Below are 26,387 nucleotides of genomic sequence, written 5' to 3'. Positions count from 1 at the left end.
AGGTGTTAAATATATTGACAGCTACTAGATGTTAATGTTCTATCTGAGAATTTCGTTCATGCTCTGTAATTTCAGCCTGCAGCAGTTCACATCTTGTTTTACTTTCTTGAGTTTGTCTTAGCACAGTCACACCAATTAAACTCTTAAATAACAGGGAGCTCAAGGGAATGCAATACAGATGAAAGGTATTTCCCACAATCTCATGTGCCAGGGGGCAAGAGGCATAAAGTCCTTTAGTTATGGTGTCTAGGAAAGGAATATCCACAGAACTAATTTCCCAGCTTCCACATTTATGAGAACCATGTACTGCGCCTTTTTTAGCAGCTTCTTTACCATTGTTCTAAGCCCACACCCCACGGGTCACACTGTATGCCAGTGCTAGTGCTGGGATTTTGATTAGTAGAAGAGTTCCGGGAATAGCTTATCAGAAGTTCTAATGCCACTTTGGAAGTATCATTGGCAGCTCTGTAGATTTTATTACAGGAACATCTTTAAATGTTGGTACCCTGACACTTGACACCTAACTAATCCAAACCTGCACTGATAATCCCTAAGCAAACCTGATCGCATAAACATGGCGATTACAGTACTGCTTTTGTAATTAGGGGGCTAAACGCTTATCTTTTAATTCTTCTCATGTCTCTTCCTCCTTAGGTGATAAAATACTCTGTTTGTTTCTTCTGCCTTCTTAATCTTTCTCTAAAACTGTATTTTCCAAATTGGGACTAGGGGATACTAGTATACTGTTAGATGTTTACAGGCTTTCCATGAGATTAAATGAGTTTCAAAAATGGTGCATTAAAAGAAGTTAAACATGGTTCTTTATGGTAAGACTTTTGAGGTCTTTAATATTAATATATTTGAGTGCATTTCAAATGTTCAAAAGGGGAATTAATATATGACATTTCTGAAGTTTATTTGATCAAAAACAATTTCCCCAATTCATCAATTACATAAACATTAATAATAATGTTGATACTAATGAATATTCAAAGATGTTCATTAATAAATACTAATGTTCTAGTTCGGGAAATACTGCTTGAATCTGTTCTCTCTATTTCCTTGACACTTTTCTATTCAGATCAAGTCATGTTGCTTAAGATTCCTGTAGTGGATGTTTAACAGCTGTACTCTCCGATCTCTTATCTCTAAATTTATCCTTTTCACTATTACCACTGGTCTCTTTCCAATCCATAGTAAGATTATGTTAGTTTCCTTCTGAAAACCACTTAATTTTCCCTAATGTCTGCAGACTAAATCACCACATAAACTCCTTTGTGTGGTGTTCAAAGCCATTGATGATCAAGCCACAACACACTTTCTGTTTAATCACGCCACAAATCTATATTCTTTGCTGAAGATAGTCCATTAACCTGAAAGAATCTCTATTCCTTTTTAAGATCCAGCTCCAGCATTTGTAACCCAAATGTTAGCTGGAGCTACCTGTACCAACGCAAATTGCCTTCTCCACCTCTAAGCACAGAAAGTGGCATTAATTTTGAGAATTCTACCTCACTAGGTACATGTTACAGAAGAATATCGAAATCAAGTATGAGAAAAACTAAATCACACATAATCCTACTACTTCAGAATGACTATAGTTAAAACTTGTCATCTGTCTTTATAATAATATATATTAATGCCTATGTCTATCTGTATCTATTTATATCCATCTATGTACACACCCATTGCGCACACGCACACGCACACACGAAGAGATTATGCTCTACTGTTCTGTCAGTTAATGAATATTTTCTATGGCAAAAATAGAATTCCAAAGGGAGATTGGAGCATTGTGCTGAATATATATAACAAAATGCATTTAAATGGATAAATATCTATGTCTGCAAGTAGGTTAAAAACACACAAAAAGGAGCGTGGCTTTATAACAATACATGTAGGAAAGACATAAAGGTTTTAGTTCATAGGAAACAGTGTATACGTGTATTCAAAAGTATAAAGGTTTTTAATAATTATCAAAAAGTTAACAGGGCTATAGCATTATTGGAAATATAGTATCTAATTAAAGAGAACTGTTTGTTTTACTCTAATCTGCTTTGTCAAAACATACATATAAAGTTACAAAGATGTTTTCTTACAGTAATTTTTAGAAGCTTTATTGTTTTGTCTTTCATGTATAAAAGGACTTAAAGAAACTGGCCTGTGATCTATTTATTTCTCTCTGATTGTAGACCTGGTCTGTTTTCCTTATAAACATAATAACTAGGTCTCCAGACAAATAGAATAATGGCAGTTGCTAGGAGAAGAGTTCTTATCTATGGAATGATTTGAGCAAGATGTCCCTGGTTTAGGATTGCTTATTATAAACAAAACTACAATTTATGAGGCATGATGGCTCCATGGAGAATGTCACATAAGCTATAAAACTTTTTGGGTATAAAACGGTATGTTTCATAACTAAAAATTTCCCCACTGTATGAACTGACCTATGTATCTCATTAAAGACCTCATCTATTATTAAGGACCAGAGATTTCCTGTCTGATGCAAGAAGGAAGGACTTAGGGAGTCACAAGGGATGTTTCAGACCTTTTCCAGCTTTGCAAGTGGTGCCTATTGATTGCTTGAGTGTTTGACTTTTTTAGTAAAACTTAATAAAGAGTAAGAGTTCTGATTTATATGAGTTTGAATTGACAATCACATATTTTGTATTAGGTCAAGGTCTTGCAGATATTTTGTTAGATTTATTTCTAGTTATGTGATATTTTCATGCTATAGTCAATGCAATTTTAAAATTTTATTTTCTAACTTTGTTGCAGGCATATATAATTATAGTTGATTTATTTAGTATGCATCAGCTTTCGAAGTTTTGATTATTGATTCAATAACTTATTGTATATGTTTTAGATTTTCTACATACACAATTATGTTATTTTTGAATTTTATAGTTTTATTTCTTATTTTCCATTATTTATGCCTTTTATTAATTTACTTTTAAATTTTTTTGGACTAATTATGAACTCCAGTACATTATTATGAACTCTACAATTTTAGAAGAAAACATTAAGTATTTCACTATTAATTATGATGTTAGCTGTAGGGTCTTTTGCAATGCTCTGTACCACTATTTCTTGTTTGCTAATAGTTTAATTTTTTAATAATCATGAATGGATAGAAAATTTTATCAAATATATTTTTCTGCAACTAGTGAAATGATTTTTATTCTTTATTCTATTATTAATATTTGAATACTTTTAGGAAATTAAATTGATTGTTTTATAACTTTTCAATGGCAGTATAACAATCCAGAAAAGTATAGCATTAACAAGAAGTGCAAGACCCGTAGAGTTCCAGAAATGTGTTTCTATTATTATTATTGTTGTTGTTGCTGTTATTGCAACTACAATTGTCTTAGTGAAACAGACCTTGTAAATTTTGGAGGGAAGGTGGGTACAATAGAGGTAGCAAAAAAGGACCTTCGTCTTATGTTCTGCGGATTCTGTCTCTACTATCAGCTGTCTCTGGTTGACTACAAAGAATAACATTTCTTGTTTTTAGTCTGACACTCCTAAGGTATAAGTAGCCCTTTAGTCATTGTAACAACCTCAATTAATCTTTCATAAAATGAGGTGAGCAAGTTTTAAAATAAATACTATGATAAAGAGTCCCTAATGGGCAAAGATTTTTCACTGAGAAATTAAATCCATTATGGGAGAGTGAGTGGGAGTGGGAACTACTAAATTCTGTACTTCATTTTGGGAGATTTCCACTGTTTGCATGGTAAAGGCATGGTATCTCCAGGACCGAGATTATTAACTGCCCACAGTTATGGATGTAGAAATGAAAGTTTGGAAAGGTGAAGTGATGGGAGACAGCCACACATGTCCTCAATGTGGTAGAGTCATCTTTGAAGCTCATGACTCCTACTGACTGTGTACTGTGCCAGGGTGAAACTGAAAATAGGAAGCTAGGGGAATTTTCTACCATGTTTTCCTGGAAATAAGACCTAACTGGACAATCATCTCTAATGCGTCTTTTGGAGAAAAATTAATGTAAAAGCCGGTCTTATTTTACTATAAGACCGAGTCTTATATAATATAATATAATATAATATAATATAATATAATATAATATAATATAATATAATATAATATAATATAATTAATATAATGTAATACTGTGTATAATATAATATATAATATAATATAATGTAATATAATACTGGGCCTCATATTAATTTTTGCTCCAAAAGACACATTAGAGCCGATTGGCTGCCTAGGTCTTATTTTTGTGCAAACAGAGTACTAGATGTCTTTATATAAAGTCAGTTAGATAGGCATAATGAAAACAAATATTGTATGAGAACTCTAGGAGAAGGGCAAGATAGTTTTAAGGATCTAATATTCCTATTCCCTTTATGATGGTATCAGTCAATCTCCAACCAGCAATGTGAGATCATTTGTTTCCCAGTATGTTCGGACAATCACATTATCATGTTCCTGATAAGTTTCCCCAACTTACCCCTAAATTGAGATTAAATTTCTCTCATTTTTTGCCTCTTCTCTGATTGGGGAACAAAGACACTCTCAGAGACAGAGATTCTTATGCACCGGTTAACCATTTGACCCTTCCACAGAAGGTCTCTTAGGTTAGAAAAAAATCTTAGGTAACCTCTGAGGTTGGTCCTCTGCCCTTTGTCTCTGTGGTCAGCCATGTTCATTCCTGGTGGATGTACCTCTGTTGATTCAGTAGGGTGTTCTGTGAGCTAGAGAGACCTCATGCCTTTGTTGCTCATATCACCTTAAGGCCTGCGGCCCTGACTGTGCCTCATCTCTGAGAATCTCTTCTTCCAGTCAAAATTTTGGGTAAAAGGGGAAAATGAGGTAGGGCTAAAGTGCAGAAAAACTGCTGTTTTCCTCTATTAGGAGCTGAATTGTGTTCCTTCCAAATTCACATGTTAAAGCTCTAACCCCGACTACCTCAGAATGTGACTGTGTTTGGAGATAGGACCATCAAAGATGTGATTAAGGCAAAAAGAGGCCACTAGTGTGAGCCCTAACCCAATCTGACTGGTGCTCTTATAAGACAGAGGAAATCTGGACACAGTGAGACACCAGGGATTGTGGATGTGCTAAGGAAAGACCATGTGAGGACACAGCAAAAAGACAAGCCGAAGAGAGAGGAGAGATCTGCAAGCCAAGGAAAGAGGCCTCAGAAGAAACCAAACCTGCCAACACCTTGATGTTGGACTTCTAGCCTCCAGACTGTGAGAAAATAAATCTCTGTTGTTTAAGCCATCCAGGCTGCGGAATTTTGTTATGACAGCCCTAGGAAACTAATACACCCTCTGACCTCATTCCATGTGTATTTCAGTCTGTTACTTCATACATTTTTCCATTCCTCCCTTTCTTGCTAACTCCCTCTTTCCCTCCCTTCCCTCTGGGGAAGCCACCTACTTTGTGCATGCCCTATTCTAGGAATTAGAGTAGGGCCTATTAATTCTTGTGCTTGCTGCCCTGTGCCACTATGTGCTGTGGCCAGACTCATATTGCTCTTGGCTGTTGCTTTTGCCTTATATGAAATCTCTGGTCTTGTCTCTCACCTGCTGAGTTGGGTTCTTTTATTTCTTGCCACCTACTGCAGAGGGCAAAATTCACCCCAAGTACACCAGTTGGAAGAGGAGTATTTAGAATGAAGATGCCACTGTCAGAATTTCTTTTTCCCATGGTTGGGATTTTACTCTTACCTTCTTTCTCAAAGGTGTAACTGGAAAAAGCCAGCCCCACATCTATTCTGCTCCATAGAAACCAACTGTAAACCACCTATGTTTCAGCCCCTAAGAGATCTGGGTGAGCTTGGGAGGTGGGGAGGGAAATGGCCATCACCCTACCATCGCTGCTTAGTGAACCGTTTCCAGTCACTGACCACAACCTCCAAGTCAGCCAATTTTCTGGGCACCTGAAAAATATCCCATTCCTTTGACACTCAATAGCAACCCAGGCCACTCTCCCAGTATTGCAGAGGCCATTAAGTAAGTCCCAACCTCCTCAGCTCTCTTGGAATCCTAGTGCAGAGGAGGAGACACCAGGCCCTGGATTGGTTCTGGGCTGATGGCTTTCATATTTTGCAAAGGCTGTTACAACATATCTCAATGCTTACTTAACCTCTGTTTTTTTCCATCAGGAGTTTAACTTGGCATCAGAGGTTCTTAGCATGGATTTTATAAATTAACTTCATGAGTCCATAACCCTTAGAATTGTGTGCAATAGTGCATGTGTAGGTCCATTTTTTTTTTTTCCAGGAGAAGATTCAGATTCTCAAAGGGTTTCAGAGATGACCACAACACTCTGAATTGTTGAGTTTTAATACTTACCTAGATCTGATTTAAGCAGAAAATTATGTAACTGTTTCTGTCCTTTTACTATTGTTGTGTGATCCAGAGAGTCTATTGCACAAAGCTAACCTTGATAGAAGCACATGTGGAGCTGCCACCTTTGAGTTTGGTATTGTGGTATTACCACATATGTTTCAAATTATTAATATCAAAGACTATAAATAATTCTTTTGGTATTTGTTATTTTTTGAAAGTTCCCATGGATCGCCAAATAATTCTTTCATGAATTTTAGTTTTATCAAAAAAAAAAAAAGATAGTATTTTTCTTACCAGTGTCCTTTGATACGACTCCAGGCCTGTTACCAAGATGAAGAGTTTGAAAGAGTCATTCTGGGAGGGCTGACTCATTTTTTTTATAAGGATTTTTAGGGTATTTTCCAATTTTCAAGTTTCTGTTTAGTTTTTCTGTTATTCTCTGCTTATAAAACAGCTAACCCTGATTAGATTTTATAGGGATTTTTAAAAAATGTGTATTTGTTAATTTCTGGTTTTATCATGTGTATTATCAACTACAGACCCCAAATTATTTTTAAACCAAACCAAACACTGACTGCACAGCTCTATAAATTATTTCGTTTTCCGATAATGGTTCTGAGCACATGCAGCTTGTGTAAATAATACTAGCAGCCGTGATTTGGGTGTAGCAAAGGGCATTGTGAAAATTTCAGATGGTTGTTAAGGACTTTGGGTAGCTTTCATTAAAAAAGGTTCTTCAAACTGTGCTTAGAGGTACACCAGGTCATTTAACCAAACTGGATCAGAACCATTGGCATCATTTATGGGTCAATGGTAACTTTTTTTTGTTTGTTTGACTCCAAGGATAAATGATTATATTACTATGATTATAATAAATCATGTGATCAATGTAAAATAGATTGGAATGGCATTTCAACCTCAGTCATTCCTCAAATGCAGTCTTTTACAAGAAATATAAGTCTTACTTTCCTTTACTTATATATGAAGAGGAGGAACTTGGGATGGGGAAGGCAAGCAGAGCAGGAAATTTAGTGTGGTTAGGTGTTTAGTGGGTTTTCTTAGTAAGTCCTTATTCTTTCCCAATCTACGAGCAGCCATTAGTTCAGGATTGAGCAAGCTCTTAGGGGAAGGAACTCTGAGGGAACTGTAAAACGGATGGCCGGCCCTTCTTCTTCACTGGTCTGGAACTAATCTCTCCAGAAAGCATGTTAAAATGAGCAACCCCAGAGAAACTTGTAAATAGTCAGCTACTCTCTGTTGAGCCCTGTAAGACAGGACAGTGTGTTATCTGAATGAAGACTCTTCTTTATCTAACTGTTATTATGAACGGGACGTGGATAAGGAAGGGAGACAAGAAAAAGGACTGTAGAGGAGACACAGTGTTAAGTTCTTCTAGTCTGACCAAAACAGCAGAGCCTCAGGTTTCAGGCATGCCGCCCAGTCCCTTCAGCTTGGCCTACCACAGCCCCTTCTTTACGAATATTATTAGGCCTCCCTATTTCTTCACTTAAATAGCAGAATCCAGGTATGTTCCCATCATCTCTGGTTTTCTCTACTACCTCGCTAGTCCTCATCTCTATTTACTTCTAGAGTCCTCTTTGCCAGTCCTTAATTCTGACTCCAAATTCTTACCAATTTCCCCTCCTCATTTCTCTCTCTCTCTCTTTTTTTTTAAAAGATTTTATTGGGGAAGGAGAACAGGACTTTATTGGGGAACAGTTATGTGTACTTCCAGGACTTTTTTCCAAGTCAAGTTGTTGTCCTTTCAATCTTGGTTGTGGAGGGTGCCGTTCAGCTTCAAGTTGTCCTTTCAGTCTTAGTTGTGGAGGGCGCAGCTCAGCTCCAGGTCCAGTTGCCATTGCTAGTTGCAGGGGTAACAGCTCACCATCCCTTGTGGGAGTCGAAATGGCAACCTTGTGGTTGAGAGGATGCGCTCCAACCAACTGAGCCATCAGGGAGCTCAGTGGCAGCTCAGCTCAAGGTGCCATGTTCAAGCTTAGTTGCAGGGGGCGCTGCCCACCATCCCTTGCGGGAGTTGAGGAATCGAACTGGCAACCTTGTGGTTGAGAGCCCGCTGGCCCATGTGGGAGTCGAACCGGGAGCTTTCAGAGTTAGGAGCACGGAGCTCCAACTGCCTGAGCCACCGGGCCGGCCCCATTTTTCTCTTTTTGCAGCATCCATCACTTACTAGGAAATTCTTATAAGACTTTAGGGGGACATTTGGGAGTTGGGTAGCCAAAATCTTAAAAGAGAGGGATTATGTCTCTCAGCTACATGACGATAGATGAAAATCATCTCACTAACTGTGTGGCATTAATACAGGCCAAACAGAACAAAGTATCATACAGCTGAGCTGGCTCCGTGAGCAGGGCATGAGCTGGGCCAATTTAGATGGCTTTTAAAATGACTTGCTCTATGTTTACGAAGTTTTCTATCTTAAGAAAAGAAAACACAGAGAGATTACAAGTTTCATCTTGTGCTTATTTATTTTTTTTTTTAAATTTATTGGGGTGACAATTGTTAGTAAAATTACATAGATTTCAGGTGTACAATTCTGTATTACATCATCTATAAATCCCATTGTGTGTTCACCACCCAGAGTCAGTTCTCCTTCCATCACCATATATTTGATCTCCCTTACTGTCATCTCCCACCCCCCAACCCCCTTACCTTATATTTTTTAACGTTGAAATAGGACTCCTTGAACGGACTCATGGAAAGATTGTGTTATCTAAATACCTCTTTGGTGCTTAGTACTATGATAAAAATGGAAAGACATCATTTTAGATGTGTCAGTACTTATCAAATGTGGCAGACCTAAGTTGCTGATTTGACACAATTTAGAAGTAACTGGCAAAATCCTAAATGTTCATCAAAAGTAACTGAATAGGAGACCTGGACTGCATGCTGGCTGGTTTTGGATAAATTTCCCCAGTCTTTGAATTCCTAATCATAAGACGAGAGCTGCTAGGAGAGGTAAAAGCACTGGTTTCTAAGGTTTGAGCTCTAAAATCCCATCATGATTCTGGGACAATTTTGTCAAAATTACCTCCTTCATTGGTCAGCCCAATAACTGAAATTCCCCATTTAGAGATTGTTTTGTAAAACTTAAGTTGAAGATGTTTTTCTCTGGGGAGAGAAAATAAATTATTATGATATGAGCAGTTAACCACTTAGCAGAAGAGGAATTAACCCAAAAACGATCTGAGGAATGCAACAAGGTACTGGTAAGGATTCAGAAAGAATTAAAGTTTATAAAGGGCATTCGCAGGGGATAATTCCTCCATAATAACTTCGGCTTCAAGATTCTGGGCACTAAGGTGTAGAAGCCTGAGCGATGTGATGTGATGGCCGCAGCCAAATTTATTTTATAGTTTTTCAAAAAGCTGACTGATGCTGGAAGAAAATGACTCTTTCTCTGAAAGGTCTGAGATGATCGTATGGCTTAGATGACTCACTTCAAAGGTACAATGATTAGTTTTCAGAGTTTATCTTACTTCCTGGAAGGGTCATATTTTTGTACAAGAATGTAGATGAAGGTTTAGAGATATGTGCTATAAACCCAATTAATTAAGGAAGGAAGCAAAGATGCTTACATTTCTGCATACAGTCTGTACATTCCAGAGATCTGAATTTGAATCCACATCAGGAGGCTGAGAAGAAAAGAATAATCAAGATAAGCACACTGTGCAGTACCAGAAAATGAGGAACAATTCAAAGTGATATTTGGCAGGGGGAAAAATTGCTTCGGTGGGAGTTGAACAGGAGAAGAGCCTAAGTCTCGTGTTAGATGAGAGACTGGAAGTGAAACCTGTCTCTCTCCCTCCTAAGTGTGTGCATTTAGGCAGGTTGCTTAACTTCTGTGACTCTGTTTAATTCTCTGTAAAATTGGGGTCACCATCTATCTCTTAGAGTTGGGGAATAAAAGGGCATATCACTCATAAAAAATCAGATCACTTGTTCCTAGTAAAGAGTTGTTATTAGTATCATTGGCAGTAAGACTCTGTCTTCAGGTGAACACATCAAATTTAAAAAATAATAAAAAGTTCTTCCCAATTTTACTAGGTTGGTAAGAGACTGACTCCCCAAGACTGGCTTTGCTAGTTCTAGTTCGCTCTCCTTGCACTCTTGCCCCTGGAAGAGATGAGCCATGAGCAGGATTTGCCAGTGTCTAGTGTTTAGACACAAAGAGTATCCAGTAAGGGCCTGGAGCCTGACAGTTTCTAGAAAAGTGTGGAAGATATTTCACCATCTCATCAGGATCCCTTGAGCACGGGATTATCTCTCCCTTTAATGCATTAATGAAGTCCCAAATATGATCTAATGTCCACTACATAGGAAATTCTGTTTTGTGACATTTAATTTGAAGTAGCAAATGCAGAAGCACTATATTTTAGGCTGTGCACTATTCAGCATGGGTGAGTCCCCTGTGAAATGCAATGACAACACATGACTGTGCATTTGTATCCTATGGTGACTTCCTGTGCATTGGAAAGGTTTTCTGGAATCAGAATATTTAAGTGGCACTTTCTAAAGTTCCTTGTATATTAGACATAAATTAGCTGTGGCTTCCTATATTTTGGAAGCAATTTACTCAAAAATAATTTATGCCAAGTGTTATGACTCATTGTAAATAAGACATATGATTGGTACAATGAGATTTTACTGCCTGGCTCACATGATTGTAGTGTGTTTTAGGGTGGAGTAAGTTTTCCAAGACTGGAGAATTTGGCAAGGATAAAAGCTGAAATTTTTATTTTAAGTACCCCCTATCGCAAATCTCTCCAAGGATGAGGGAAAAGGTCAGTACACAGACATATTGTTACTCTGTGGACAACTCATTTCCAGAACTCTTCTCAGTCAAGCTAATACTATGGCATCTGATTAGATGTACTTATCCCTTATCAGCTTATAATTTCCCTTTGACCAAATCTTTACTGACCTCAGGAGGATTTGAACTTCCTCCGTTTCATGTGGAACATAGAAGCATGCCAACAAAGAGGCGGGACGTAGAATTATGTTTTCTACAGATTTAAATTTTAAACCTGTGTTGGCACCAGGGTCTCATCTATAATTTAAGACTCCCCTGCCTTCCTGAACAAATGTGCAGGGCAGGACAGCTGGTGTTTTCTCCCTTTGCTCGTTTCTCACTTCCTTCTTTTTTTCTATAGTGGGCTGAAATGGTAGCCCCCACAAAAAAATATGTCCATGTCCTTATCTCTAAAACGTATGAATGTGACCTTACTTGGAAAAAGGGTCTTTGGAGATGTAACTAAGGAAAGGATCTTGAGAGGGGGAGCTTATCTTGGATTATTCTGTTGAACCCCAAATGCAATCATGTGTATCCTTAAAAGAAAGGCAGTGAGAAGACACACAGACAAGAGAAGGATGAATGTGAGTGTGAGGCAGAGAATGGAGTGATGTGACCCGGAAATCAATGAAGCCACCAGAAGCTAGAAGACTCAAGGAAGGACCCTTCCCCAGAGCCTTTGGAAGAAGGGAGTGCCTGCCGACATCTTGATTTTAGTCTTCTGGCCTCCAGAACTGTGACAGGATACATTTCTGTCATTTTAAGCCACCAGTCTGTGGTTGTTACACTGATGATGGGAAACTACTGCAGCTTTTTCTTTCCACTTTCTCTTTGCCCTGTTTTAATTCTTCTTGTCCGATTTTTTTTTAAATTTTCACTTGCCAGGTTATGCCCTTCATCAAAATAATCTCTCTCTGTGTCTCCCTCTCTGTCTCTCATCTCTCATCTCTCTCTCTCTCTCTCTCTCTTTCATTGTTGTATCATTGCCAAGACAAAGCATATACCACTGATTAATACATATGGTTATCACTGAACTTTTGCAAAGTCGATTTGATTGTGAAGGCAACTAACCATGTTTTAAACTTTAATGGACTTACAAATCATTTGGGAATTTTGTTAAAAATGAAGATTCCTGAGCTCCACCCTAAGACATTTCTGATTTTATTGGTCTGGGTTGGGGCCTCGGAATCTGCCTTTTAAATGAGAACCTGAGAGATTCGTGTATAGATGACCATCAGTCCATACTTGGAAAAACATTAAAGCAAGGCACAACTCCCTTAGACTGCTATCAAAAACTGATACAGGTTTGTGGGATGGGGTTGTCAGTACCAAACCCTATTACAGTCCAGTAGGTGGTAGGTATAGCATGCTGAACTCAGGCCTCTGTGAAAATATAGATAACATCAAAACGATTTAGTTAGATTCACATTTAACAAGACACAGTGGGCAAGTTGAGGAAACTTGAGTCTTTCCTTAACAGTGGGTTGAAAGCCAAGAGGGGGCAGCGTGCCATTTTCTGGCGTCTCTTTTATTACCACTGCCTAGGAGAGACGACTGGAAGGGGGTTGCTCAGCCATGTTCTGCACATTGGGCCGATTTTTGGTTCTGCCTCATGGCTGTGCCACTCGGGGGAAATGGTTTTTTCAGTTTTGCCCCACAGTGGGGCGCTTCTCTGTATCTTTTGTTTAGGAACTCTAAACGTAGTTCGCAGGGAATCTTGGGTGTGAAATTCTGAATGGACTCTGGCTAGAAGCAGCTCCAGCACACTTTTTGTTTGTCTTTCTCCTCTGATCTGGGAGTTTTTTGAGGTGACTTGGTTTTGTGGGCTGTTGCCTAAGGTCACCCAGCCAGGAGGGGGTCCAGCTGTCACTCCTTGACAGGCTGTAAATGTTACTACATCTGAGACAGAAACTGAAGGCTGAAGAGAGTGGCCAATTTGTGCTTTTAGGAGGACATTGTCTGCCCCTCATGGCTGTGATGGGGCATGTACAGTGATTTTTTTGTGTTTTTTTTTTTGCCTTTTTCTTGGCTATGTGGAATAAGTATTCTCTCATGCGTTAGAAATGCTGGTTTATTAGGCAAGTCCTATAAGGACCCACAGTCCATTCTGTCTTTCCTCTTTCTGAACGCTTTCAGCTCACACTGCCTTCATCTCCTCCCTGCCTCTTCATAGTGCTCCTCAGACCTTTGCTTTGGTTCTTTGACACCCTGTCTTGACCTGTTTTCTCTAATCGTTTTATATACATGGCTGGCACTGCTCATTAGGCCAGGCTGGAGGCCTTTCACACTAACAAGAGTAAATACACAGTAGGTTCTTTACAGATGGACTTAAACTCTTGTTCTCTTCAAAGATGAACTTTAAAAAAATATGATGTTTGCTACCTATCATTGAGCAGTTGTTCGCAAATCTTAGCTGAAGGGTTTGTTGCAACAGAGATTGCTGGGCCCTGCCCTCAGAGTTTCTGCGTCTAATTCTGTTAGAATTTTCATTTTTAACAAGTTCCCAGCTGATGCTGCTGACCCAGGAACCAGCCTTGGAGAACCACAGCTCTAGAGAATGTATACTTTTTTCATTGTTTGTTTCCTCATGATATGATACAAAAGTCTGCCCCCTATATATTTTTTGGAGATTAAATGGTGTCTTTGTTTGCAGCCGAGGTACCAGACTTCAAAATTGGTTAGTAAGTGAAGCACATGTGATAAGCACCTCTGTAAGTCTTGTAACAGCCATGCTGAATTGCAAACTATGGCTCGTTTGAAGCTTGGTTGGCTGCCTTCTGTGTCATGCTCAGCTTTCTAACTCATGCTTTTTGACTTACAACTATTTCCCTACAGGCAGCCTCTTAACCCCATGCTGTTTGTCTTGATCATGTTTCTCCCCGTTTCACTCCCATCCTCAGAGAGTTGTCTTCAGCATCCCATGACCCGGAAATCTCAGCTTTGGGAAAAATTGCAAAAGATCTCCCTCCTGCCAACTACCTGTTTGAAAGCACATTAGTGCAATGATGAACGCCCTAGTGGACATTGTGCACTGTTGTTCTAGTGCCTTTCAGCCTCTACAGGTAAACATTACCTGCTTTTTCCTGGTCTCATAACAGTAATGAGCTGGATCGCAGAACTTTGGCATTTGAAAGTCCTTTCTCTTTGAAAGAGAAAAAGTATTCTCAGCTGGGAAAAGTTACCTTCATTTAGGTAACTAGAGCAAAATTGCATGAGATTGAAAGTTTTGGTTAATCTGTTTTACTATGGGAGCTTCTCACAGCTTTCAAAGCTTCAGGACTAATATTTTGATGTCCTTGCTCCTTATTCGGTTTTACAGGGCAAACTTGATGAGCCTGTCCACTGGACTTTAACAATATCTGTATACCAGATCGGATATTGTCAAGTTTCTTCTTTTCCCTGAAGTCCTATGGAAACTAATGGCTCTGTCATTTATTGTTCAATGTCTGACTCTACTTTGCTTGTGGCAGGCTCGCTGGCCCAGTTCTCTGCACTTAGGCACATAGTAGGCTTCATGATGATATGTTTTCAGATTTTAGTTTTTGTTTTCCCCTGTCATGAGACTGAAACAGTCAAATCATGAGACTAAAACAAGTCAAAGAAAATAGGCAAAACATGACAGAGAAAGACTGGTATTGTAATTAGTAAGCAGAAAAGAGGCAAGAAGTTAATACAGACAACTTGTTTGGAATAGGTTGTGAAAATAGCCACTCGAGAAAGTACTACCCACATACCCAGAACTAAATAAAACTATTCCTAGGCTGTTTCTTATTGAAAAGATGCAAGGAAGAGATTGCAAAAAAATAAAGAAAAAAAAAACACACACCAAAAAACAAAAACCTGTACAAGTAGCTACGACAGGACAGAGCTCCTGACATTCTAAGTTCTTCAGAAGGAATATACCATAGAAATGTTATTACCAACCAGAGTCTCCTCTCCTTGCCCTCTCTGAAATCCTTTGCACTTCAGGATATGGTAATACAAATTTCAAAGTTGTCGTGCAGTTTTTTTAACAAAGAATTTGTAATTACAGAGTTTTCTTTGTTTAGTACAATCTGTCCAGTGACTTACGTATGCCAAGTTTAGCAGGGAGTCCTTGGACCTTGTAAGAGGGAGTAGTGATTAGAACTGGATGAATCCCATTTAACATAGTGGTCCAATGTCACGCCCACACCCTTGTTCTTGAAATTCAGAGAAAAGTTAAATTGTTACAAGAATAATTTCTCTTAAAACATTTGCTCCCTGGACCTGACATTTTGGTGTTTGGGTTCTTCTGCTGTTTAGCGTCAAATATTGAGGAGTAAGTAACAGTGGGAACCTTTCTGAGAACACGCCAGGGACATGGTAATTTCTGAAGTAGGAGCTGCTGAATGTCCAGCAGTCTGCATTTAGGCTCTTGGACTGCAATTCCTACATCATGACCCTGGTCTGTTAACTGGGGGTCTGAATTGGTGAAGGTACATTCCATGAAATATAAAGTCATCTTCATGTTTAGCAGAGGTTGGACAGTTCGCTAACAGATTCAAACTTGGTGTGTGTGTGTGTGTAGTTTAAAAATAATAATCACAAATGACAGTGTGCTTGAAATCTTTACTGTAAAATACCTGTAGAATTTTTTCCCCCTGAAAATACCTAAAATGCCAGAACTGAAAATGTCCTTAGAGTCCTTTCTACCCTCCTCCTGTCATAGGTTTAAAAAAATGATATCCAGAAAGAGGAAATGATTTATCACGCCCCCAGTTTCTGCCACTTCCTCCCTAGATCTCCAGTGGAATTTCAACAACTTTCACTCACTGCTGTACCTTTGCCATCACTGTTTTTTTAAAAAACACAAGGGAGTACAAAGGGCTGAGAATCAGGCTGAAGAGTACAGATGAAGACAATTACTTGCTTCAGAGAGAGCTCCATTTAGTAGGAGGACCCCACATAGCAGTGGCAAGACTGTTCTTTAGCTGGTTGCCCTCCACCCCCACCTTCCCCTCTCCCCTCCCCAGCTGGGCTCCACAAGTGGTTGCTGGTAGAGACAGTCTCTGCTGTGTCCAGGGAAACAGTGCTCTTTGATCTCATCCTCATGTTTGTTCCCATTTACGAAGATCCCTATATAAAGACTATATAAAGCTTTTTTTTTTTGGTATAAAAACGGTGAACCTAGCTCATGACACAGGGAGGGATTCTGACTGCTTCTCCAATGACAGTGAACCAGGAGTGAAATGGAGGGAGGAATCATGAAAACCAAGGTCATACACAAAAAAATAAAAGAAGTCCCTCAGAAATGCAATCTGATCCTAGGACTTCATTCAGTGCTTTTCTCAATCTTTGCGGCCTTTGACAATTTTTTTCTTACCAAATGTAAGAAACTAATGATAGTCTTTCAGAACAGAGAACACGATATCTTTCCTAAAACATTAGATGATACAGGCTAACTGGGGATCAAAGCAGTTCTTAATGGGGAACTGGATTGATGATAAACCTCCTTAGAAATATTTGGGATTATGGAGTGAAGAACTTCTTTTTGGCTCCAAAAAAATCTCACTGAATTTCCACTTGAAGTTGAACTCAAGGTCAAAATAACCCAGCATTATCCTGGAATAAGTTAGTTTATTTCCTCAATCAGCTTCTGTCTGAAAAGCTTTGAATAAATTAATAATAATAAATAGCATATATTTAGTACATAGATATTTTAAGAATCCTAGAAGATTTAGGGAACATGAAGTTTCTTGAAAGATAAAATTTAGCAAAGTGATAGAATCAAATACCTTCACTTATAAAGAATTGTACTACTATTCACTGGTAGGAAGACAGACTAGGTAGAAGAAAAACTCTTGAATTTGAAAAATTTTAGTATGATGGCAAAAGATGAATTCATCTTGATAAAGGAAATGGAAGAAACTGCAATAAAAGAAAAAACAAATTATTTTTCTAGGATTGCAGTGCACAGAATCCAGCAAGCATCTGAGAATATCTTCCAGGAAGAGTTCATGGAAAGTTTATATGCAAAGCAATCAGAGGTATAATAGTAACTCTCATTTACTTGGCACTTACTATGGACCAAGCTCTGGATTAACACTTTTACAAACGATATCTAATTTAATCCTTAAAAGAATCCAGTGAATCATGTGTTTTTACTCCTATTATACAGATAAAGAAAATGGAGGTTTGGAAAGGTTAAATAACATGTCTAAAGTCTTAGAGCTAATAAAATGTGTGAGCTAGAATTTTAGCCTAAGATCTGACTCCAACCTTTCGCTTTAACCACTGGGTTGCCGTTTCTGTATCCATTGTTTCCTTTCACTGTCTCTTAGGAAGTTCAATTCAAACACCTGTCAGACATCTCTGTAAATCTTAGAAATTAAACCAATTCTCTTTTTCAATTTGTATGGATTCAGTCCAATAGTTACTAATCAAAACACTGTAATCCTGAAATCAGACTGAGATTTAAAATCAATTTAAATGAGATGGAATTTCACATTGTGTGAAAATATGCATAATTTATCATTTTTTAAAAAAAGCTATCCATCTTAATTTTAGCATTTTCTAGTATAAGCATATTTACACGAGATTACTGTTTAAAAGTATATTGTACTTTTTATCTATATTTAGTGTTTGCTAGAGTATTTATATTAGATTAGCATTCCATTGGGTTCAAATATTTGCTTTTTGCTTCAGTGAATGCCTGTTAGTCATACTAGAAATCTGTTTTTGACATTTTCTGTTTAGCAAGCCCATTGTTTGGCACCTAATTTCTTAAAAGGAAGGAGTTCAAGAACTGACTGTGATTTAGGTAGTTTTTCTGAATAAATGAAGTTATTATATCCCCTGCAGTTGGCTCAAAATGAAGCTTCTATTTTATATACAAGGTGACAGTTGATACCAGTTGTTTGATAAATGTCAGTCTGGTGAGAAAACTGCTGCCAACTGAAAAATGTAGGCCAGAAATAAAAAAGAGGCACTGCTTTTTACATGAGTATGTCCCCTGAAGATGCAGCTTGATGCCACAGGCTGTCATTGAGCTCTGCTGATGGGGTTTGGGGTTTGTGGTTTACTTTAAAAACTAAGAAAGGTTCTAAAAAAATGCTCATACTTTACAAAATCATTACAAGTTTGCAAACTCATTGTCTACTCAAGCACACTGGTAAACAGACAGTCACCCAAGTATATCGTGGTGGAGTAAACGTTAGAAAGCTGCGTGATGATTTTGGAGGTCTCGAGGAAGGGTGGCTGAGTCTTCTCGCAGGTCCTGGGCAAAGGATCACAAAGGAGGTGACATTGGTTCCAGGTTTGAAGGCTTTGGCAAAACACATCAGGAGAACAGGTCTCCATGCATCAGAAGAATTTGCTTTTGAGAAATTTAAATGGATACTTTTTTTTTTTTCAGTTTTGCAGTGAAAATTAATCTTTGTCTTTTCCACACAGAGAACACTTTCATCTGTGTTTTTCCCACTTACCCCCATTGAATGTATGTTGGGACATACCCAGAGCTTAGCTCTCAGACCTCTGTCATTTCAAAGACATCTGAAGTGCCAGGAGTCAAATGAGGACCAGGTATTGTGAATAATCTGTCAGGAGGAAACATCGCCTCTTTGCATGTGCTCATTGCAAGACAAAAAGGGGATATGCTGGGGAACTGGCCTCAGAAGTCAGCATAATTCAAGTGAAAATTTTATTAAATCCATCGATAACAATTTAGCTCTCTGCTAGCTTGCTGACCATTGCTTAAGTCATTTCTTATTCCAAACCAGGTCACTTGCCTAGATTATAACTAAGTTGTGCCAAACTCTATCATTTACCCTATAATCTTCTGGATCTTAATGGGTTTTCAGGGATCATAGCAAAGGAACTAGAGTGTGCACACTATATTATGACATTTACTTGGCTTAGCATCAAAGCCAAGTGAAGACTGAATGCCTCTACCCCACCCTCATTGGCCAGGGAGATATTGTGGGCACATGCTGTATTCATCTCCTTGATTAGCAGAGCACACTAAATTCTGGACCACGATTTGAAAGGGAAGTTACTGCTATACTATCTCATTGGCCATGAACTTCATTTTTTTTTTTTTTTTTTTTTGAGGGGGGAAATTGAAAAGAGAATTTTATTGCTTAGAGGGTCAGCAGGCAGTTACTGGTAGACTATATAATTAATTTATAATTTGACATTGTCTAAGATAGAGGAAGAAACATGTTCCTGTTGGTCTGACTTTTCCTGGTGGGACCACACTAAGAGATTTCGGTAATTGAGATTTACCTTACAACTGTGATTCTTTACCTTTTTTCTACTGTGTTACATATGCTTATATATGAAATACTCTCATGGATAAATGTAGATTTGTATAGTTGCATCACTACTTAGATAAAATGGGTTTTGGATCACACACAGATCATGTGTTCTAGTCTCTACCCTTATTTTCAAAATTCATTTGCTATATACCTATGTATCTCAACATCCCAGTTGAAGAGAACTAATGTAAAACAATAAAGAATTTGTTATTTGCTTCCCCAGTGTTTCTGGTCTAGCTTTACACAGGTAAATCTAAAGATCTATAGCACATGTTCTAGTGGGAATGGAGTGGGGAATGAATAGGGGCCATGCTAGTCAGTATGTGTTTTCTGCCTGCATAATTTAATAGTTCTTGAAAGTCTAAAATGTGAGATGTAAGGTATTCTGCAATATGCCTCTATTAGATGAACCCATGGAAACATTATTGCACATAGTTACATATGAGGTGCAGCAGAATTTAAAAAAGGTAGGAAACCACTACTAAATGGGTTATCTTAAAAAAGATCATAAGATCAGTGAAGAATGCAATGATGTATTGAAGTGAACTGTATCTTGCTGGATTTGTGACAATCTGGGCTGGCTTGGCTTCGGTAAATTATTTATGGGTCAGAGTTAGTCTCTGGACTTCATGAAAAATAGGAGGGGTGTTAGAATTCTCCATAACATCACCTTAGAATTTGAACATTATATTTTACTTTTAGCAAATGGAAGCAATTTTCTGCAGGTCAGTATCTTAAGATATATGGATAGTCTTTTGAGAAGTTCTGCTGTGTAATTTATACTTTTTGAGATTTTTAAAAAGGCAAGTTAGCGAAGATTTTTGTAATTTTTTGTGTTTTCAGTCACTCTGAGGACAAGCTAATTTCCCTCTTTCAATGCATATGCACATTTATAAAAGGCCTTGACTAGTATCACATAAATACTAAGAATGCTGGAGTTGAGAGTCATGAAACCTGGACCACTATAATTATTGCTTCAATAATATCACTAACAGGACATGTAGTGGGACTTTTGTAATTGTGGCATTTTGGTCAAAACCTCAAAGCCGAGAATAATATGTGAAAGATACTCTTTAATTCTAACGTGTTGCTGGTTTTCTCTGTACTTTGTTAGAAAATCAACTCCATGATACCATCCAACTTACATAAGAGAACTATGAAGCTTATTACGGGCATGTAGAGATGAAGAGTGTGTTTCCAGGGCTTGGATATCCTCAGCATGTGGATATTTTTCTTAGTTTTCTGGGGTCATAAATCCTCAGTTTATTCAATTTGGCAGTGATATTACAAATTATTAAACAACATACTGGCTATTTTAGAGCTAATTTATATGCTCATGTCTCTTGTGAGACTCTTGCCCTTCCCTCTGACTATAGGCTTTATCTGCCACTTGGAGTGAAGGTTTTGCTGCTTTTTAAGCTTCTGAATTGGTAGCTATTTCTTTATAGAGATTAGCATACCCTTACATGTAAATTCTGCCTCCCCGCTTCACCTTTCAGTTCCTACACCTTCAAAAACCGATGCCAAGTACTTAATCCTTCTAACCATAATAGGTCTGTGAGGGCATCCAGTAGGGAAAAGTTCCCCTTGAGATTTCAGTTCCTCTATACACGATCTATATTTGGTACTTTGGCCATAGGAAGTACCAACTCAGCTTGTTTTCCAGTAAACTATAATTTCCCAGAATTATCCAACAATTATACAGTTTTAAAAGTCATATGGAGCTGTAGCTTGTTTGTGCTTAATTGCATTCTTGTTGTGGTTACTGATTGTTTGGCAGTATCAACATATTTTTCTGTCCTCCATCTTCTCAGCCTGACCTCCATAGTGAAGCCATGTTCTCAATGCCACAAAACTGACCTAGAGAAAAGGAAAAAAATGAGATACACTGAGCAAGAACAAGAAGATAGAAATTTAATGCTGATTCTTTCAGATATCCCGACCTTTTTGATCTTCTCTAGGCCAAATGGCATTTGGTATTTGAATTTTTCAAAAAGTACAAGTATTAAAGCCATTTGCAAATGTAGGAGGTTGTGAAATGACTGTACATGTAACTTTTTCCAACCAAGATGGCTCATACATTATAAAATACATCATGGAGTGTATTTTCCTGAAATATATCACATTTATGAGGGTTTGTTTGATGAATTGGACCGCGTAGAGTGCATCTCAAGAGACAATGGATACTACATAGCAAGTGTCATTGTGGTTACATAAAGGTTTGTTGGTGGCAAACAAAAATTAAAACTTGTGAACAACAACAGCAGCAACAACGAAATATTTAGGTTGTAATAAAGAATAAAAAGTGTTTATTTGAGCAAAGGAGGGATTGCAATCTGGGCCACACAACCTAAATTGTGCTCCAAAGAGAATAAAGAAAGGCAGGGTTATAAAGACTTTATGTGCTCTCAGTCCAGTCTTCTTTAGGTAAATGAAGGATTCTGGCTAAGTTAATAGGGATTGGTTGAGCCCAGTGTACAAATGAAGGGTTGGCAAATCGAGTTGGCTCCTTTCAAAGGTAAGAAACACAGATGGTCTGGTAGTCCCAGTAAGGAGATGATAAACTTCAGGCACAGCTGAAAAATTCAGAAGTCCATGGAGAAACATGCTGGGTGAACATGTATCAAATAAACTTCTTCATGGGTACGTGGCTCCATTTTAGTTCCTTTCACATAAATGAATCCAGTTTGGCAATCTCCATTCACTCTCTGAAATAATTACTTTTGTTTGCCATAAAACTTATCATATGATGGCCTTGAGTCTCAGAATATGGCAGGGAGATAAAGAAGATAAGTTATTGGCATATTTTACAGTAACAAGTAATGCCTGAATAAGACGCATAGAATCACAACTTGTTTAATTTAAGTAATTCAGAGAAAGCCAGGATGAAATGTAGCACGTTTATAATTTCAACAAATGATTTTTTGAGGTCTCTTCTTTTAAAAAAAATGCTGTTTGAAATCAGAATACTGGAGTTTAGGACAAAGAAAATCATTCCATCAGTTAGGTTTTGCTCCTAATGAAAAATAACTGTATAGATTAATTTATATTAATATTTAAAAATAGCATTTATGGTCTTGTTTTTTGTAACTCCAAAGAGACTATACTTCAAACACAATCTCTATAAACTATGTAGATCATGCTAAGTGCACAGTTAGCTATTAACTAGAGATTTCAGGCAGTGTAATCAATCAGAATAATAATACCTAGAAGGGAAAGCAAAACCCTTCTTTTTATCAATAGTTAAATAATTTAGGGTGGGGTAACATCTTTTTAAATCTGAATTTTCTGGATAATTGAGGATTTTAAAATTGATTTGTAGTACTTTAGTGAAAATGGCAGATTAAAGACTTTTGAAAATTCTCTTCTGCATAAAAACAATGAGAAAACTGACAAAAATTGTCAGAAGCAAATTTTTAGAACTCTGGAAATTAATAAAAGACTTGCAGCAATGTAGAGTGCATTTATTCAAGAAAGTGGCTGAATCTTAGTAAGAACAAGAGCTTTGTGATGTTTTAATTTATTACAGTCCCATCCTCTAGTCTGCAGCTCTGTGTTAGCCTTGAAAACCAATTATCTGCAATCAGTGAAAACCTGGCAGCCACTGGAAGGGGTAGAAGAAGGTCAGAGATCTTTTAGAGACCCGTTGCCAGAGCATTGTCATTACTGGTCCTGTTTGGTGGTTCACTGGGAGATCCTATTTGCAAGATTGTCTTTTTTTGAACTCAGAGATCAATAGCGCAAAAAGCCTCTCCTCTGAGGGTTTGTCAAAAACAATTATAGGAAATTGCTTAACTTCACAGATGCCTGAGTCAGTAGATATTGGGGCAAACAATAAACTGACCATAAAAGTGAAAAAGAAAATTCGGGAAATAAGACTTCCATAGGAACTTTGAAAAGTGCTAACATTTTCCTGGGAGTCTACAAGGCCATGCCCATGCATAGGGATGCAACTAGATATTGCCACGACATCCAAGTATGCAATCAGTGGCTTTGTCTCAATAAGCAATGAAATTAGTGAGTAGTTTAGATGTGGCTGAATTCACTAGTGAGTTGCATGTGGCTCCATCTATGTATCAGACACATATGATAGCATCATACATGGTCTGCAACAGATTGTGGAAAACACAAAATTAAAAACTAAAACACCTAGCCTCTCACTACATATAGATTGAGAAATGTGATTTCAGATAATATTTTATATTGTTAATGCTTACATGTATATAGAAGAAGTATGAACATCAATTGGAAAAATTCATACTAAATTCATGGCAGTAGTTATGGGCATGTGCAGGATGGATAGGAGAATAAGACTAGGAATTTGGAATAACTGAGGTTTCATGTTTATGTAGTATGCTTCAATCTATTTATTGAAAGAAAATAAGACAAATGTGACAAGCAGTTATTAATTTTGGGTGTAGGTGATATGAGTTTTTTATACTGTTATTTATACTTTTATGTGTTTTTCTCAAAATAAAACCTAATAAAAAAAGAAAGGAATTCTTCCAAATTAGAACAGGAAGTAAGCTGAAGAAGAATGTCTTCAACAAGAGGAATGGAATGGAGCCTAGCAACAGAAAAATCAGCTAAAATAATGGAAGGCATTAATGACATGGTGAAATAGCTTCTTCACAAACGGGAGAAAAGCCAGTTAGTTTCCAGTGGGGGTAGAGGGATGGGGAAGCCCCATGAGAAATACATGGTTCAGATTTAAGGAAAGCAGTGATATGATTTTAAAGATCTAATGCAGTGTAAAGAAAAAACATTGATTTTCCAGTATGTTAGAAACATCTTTACATGGCACAGAGAGAAGAAAAGATTATCCCAGTACATTACTAGGTTATGTAGTAGATATTTACATAGTCATCATAATGGAAATACCCCTTATTGGTTTTCAATGTTTAGAGTCACCTATAAAGCAAGAAGGAAAGTATTAAATATGACAAAATAGACTGTAAATGTCATCACCTGAGGCAATGCAAGAATAGAGATATAACTTATTCTTTGCATAACTCGATGTTACAAATAGATAGCTTAATAATTCCACAAATGGAGAATTAAATTGGATGTCCTTTGAATATCTATAAAATATGTGGCCCTACCATATAGAAATAATTTGAAAATAATTCAGTATAAAATTAGACCAAAAGTACATTAGCCAATTCCATTGAGTGATGAAGCAACCTGAGAAGGAGGGTTAGAAACTGAAATAAGACCTGAATTACTTAAGTTGTAAATTGATTCCATGGTAAACAGGCTCTAAACCAACCCCACTGGAGACCATGGTCTGAAAATCCCTATTGACATGGTGACTATGCAGTAAGCCTTGGTTCTTCCTCATTATCATGAGAAAAACCAACCTGTATGTCTGAGCTTTACATCTAATGCCGTCTCAAAATCTTTTTATTTTTTTGATGAACAACATGCAGCCCAGTAAAAATTTTCTCATTCATGTGGGAAGACATAGCCAAATTGATCTTTTTTTTTTTTTTAAGTGGCTAGTGAATGTATCCCTAGCAAGATTTAACATTAAGAATGAGAATAATAAAATAAACCATTTTATTAATATTTTTGTGCAAATTTGAAAATATTCTACTGAGTAGTTATTTCAATTTCCATTTCTGTATTAAGAGTATTAAGAACTTGGGATGGTATTGTTTGATGACTCCTCATTGATACTGTGTTTCCCCAAAAATAAGACCTAGTCAGACAATCAGCTCTAATGTGTCTTTTGGAGCAAAACTTAATATAAGACCTGGTATTATATTATATTATATTATATTATATTATATTATATTGTATTATATTGTATTATACCCAGTATTATGTTATGTTATATTATTATATTATATTATATTATATTATATTATATTATATTATATTATATTATATTATATTATATTATATTATATTACAAAGACACGGTCTTATAGTAAAATAAGACTGGGTCTTATATTAATTTTTGCTCCAAAACATGCATTAGAGCTGATTGTCCGGCTAGGTCTTATTTTCGGGGAAACACGGTAGTCCTCAAAAATTAAATATGTTAAATTAATTTTAAATTATTTAGGGGAATTTAACCAAATAGCAATACTCTTCTTTTAAAAAAATCATTAAAATTGCTAGAATTATAAATGTAATAATGTAATTCATGTATTGGGTTAAAATACATTAAGAACTTGGAGTTTTACTTTGTATTTTCGATAAATCAAGTATCATTTATTTAAAAACTACGGTAGTGGTGTACAATAACAATCATCAAGGATATAAAACAATTCCTTTTGCTAAAGCTGATGTTGGATGGGAGGTAGAAGGGAAATAGGAAGTATGGAAAAAAGATAGAAGCACTAAATCTCATGAGAGATTTAGAAATAAACATTTCCATATATTATGTTAGGTAAAAAGATAGACGTTTCTGATTCTGGTAGTGGCAGACTAGGTAATTGGGGACAACCCTCCTGCTGAAGACAATGGGAAAATATGGTCAAAACACGTTTTAAGGTCTACTTGAAGTAACTGAAATGTTAACCAGATAGGAGAATTACTGGACCAGTATTTGGGGGAGCATAGAGGCCACGGACATTGGGGGTTATTTTTCTTCTGGGGAAGGTTGCTGATTTTGTGGTTGGTAAACATGAGACGAGACTTGGCAGCACTTTCAACAGTGAGGTTAATAGAGACATGTTGGGGTTCAGGTTTGACAAGTGGGAATAAACCCTGGTGGGTCCACTTACACTGGGATGAGATCCCAAATATTGCTGCATTATAGGAGTAAGCAGGAACAAGAAAGTCATGCAAACAGACAAATAGACCATTGCAATAGAATAGAGAGCTTCATAGAAACAGAGCAGAGTATGTAAGGACACCTGATTTATGTGTGGCAAAGCCACAAAGGATCAGTCTTCTTAACAGGTGTTACTGGGAAAATTGGATATTCATATGAAAAAGGCCCCAGATAAATCTGATCTTTAC

The 26,387-nt window shown here is 37.2% G+C and overlaps 1 long non-coding RNA gene across 1 annotated transcript in view; it reads left to right on the top strand.

Annotated features, from left to right (window-relative positions):
- LOC141570434 (uncharacterized) overlaps window positions 1–26,387 on the top strand; it is a 475,324-nt gene that overhangs the window by 65,841 nt on the left and 383,096 nt on the right. The gene's annotated exons all lie outside the window — the stretch shown is intronic.

The sequence above is a fragment of the Rhinolophus sinicus genome, chromosome 3 (assembly GCF_057876585.1).
Source record: "Rhinolophus sinicus isolate RSI-liver-muscle chromosome 3, RSI-T2T, whole genome shotgun sequence".
In the NCBI taxonomy this organism is placed as follows: Eukaryota; Metazoa; Chordata; class Mammalia; order Chiroptera; family Rhinolophidae; genus Rhinolophus; species Rhinolophus sinicus.
The sequence above is the reverse complement of the archived record's forward strand: the minus strand, read 5'-3'. Positions and strand labels throughout refer to the sequence as shown.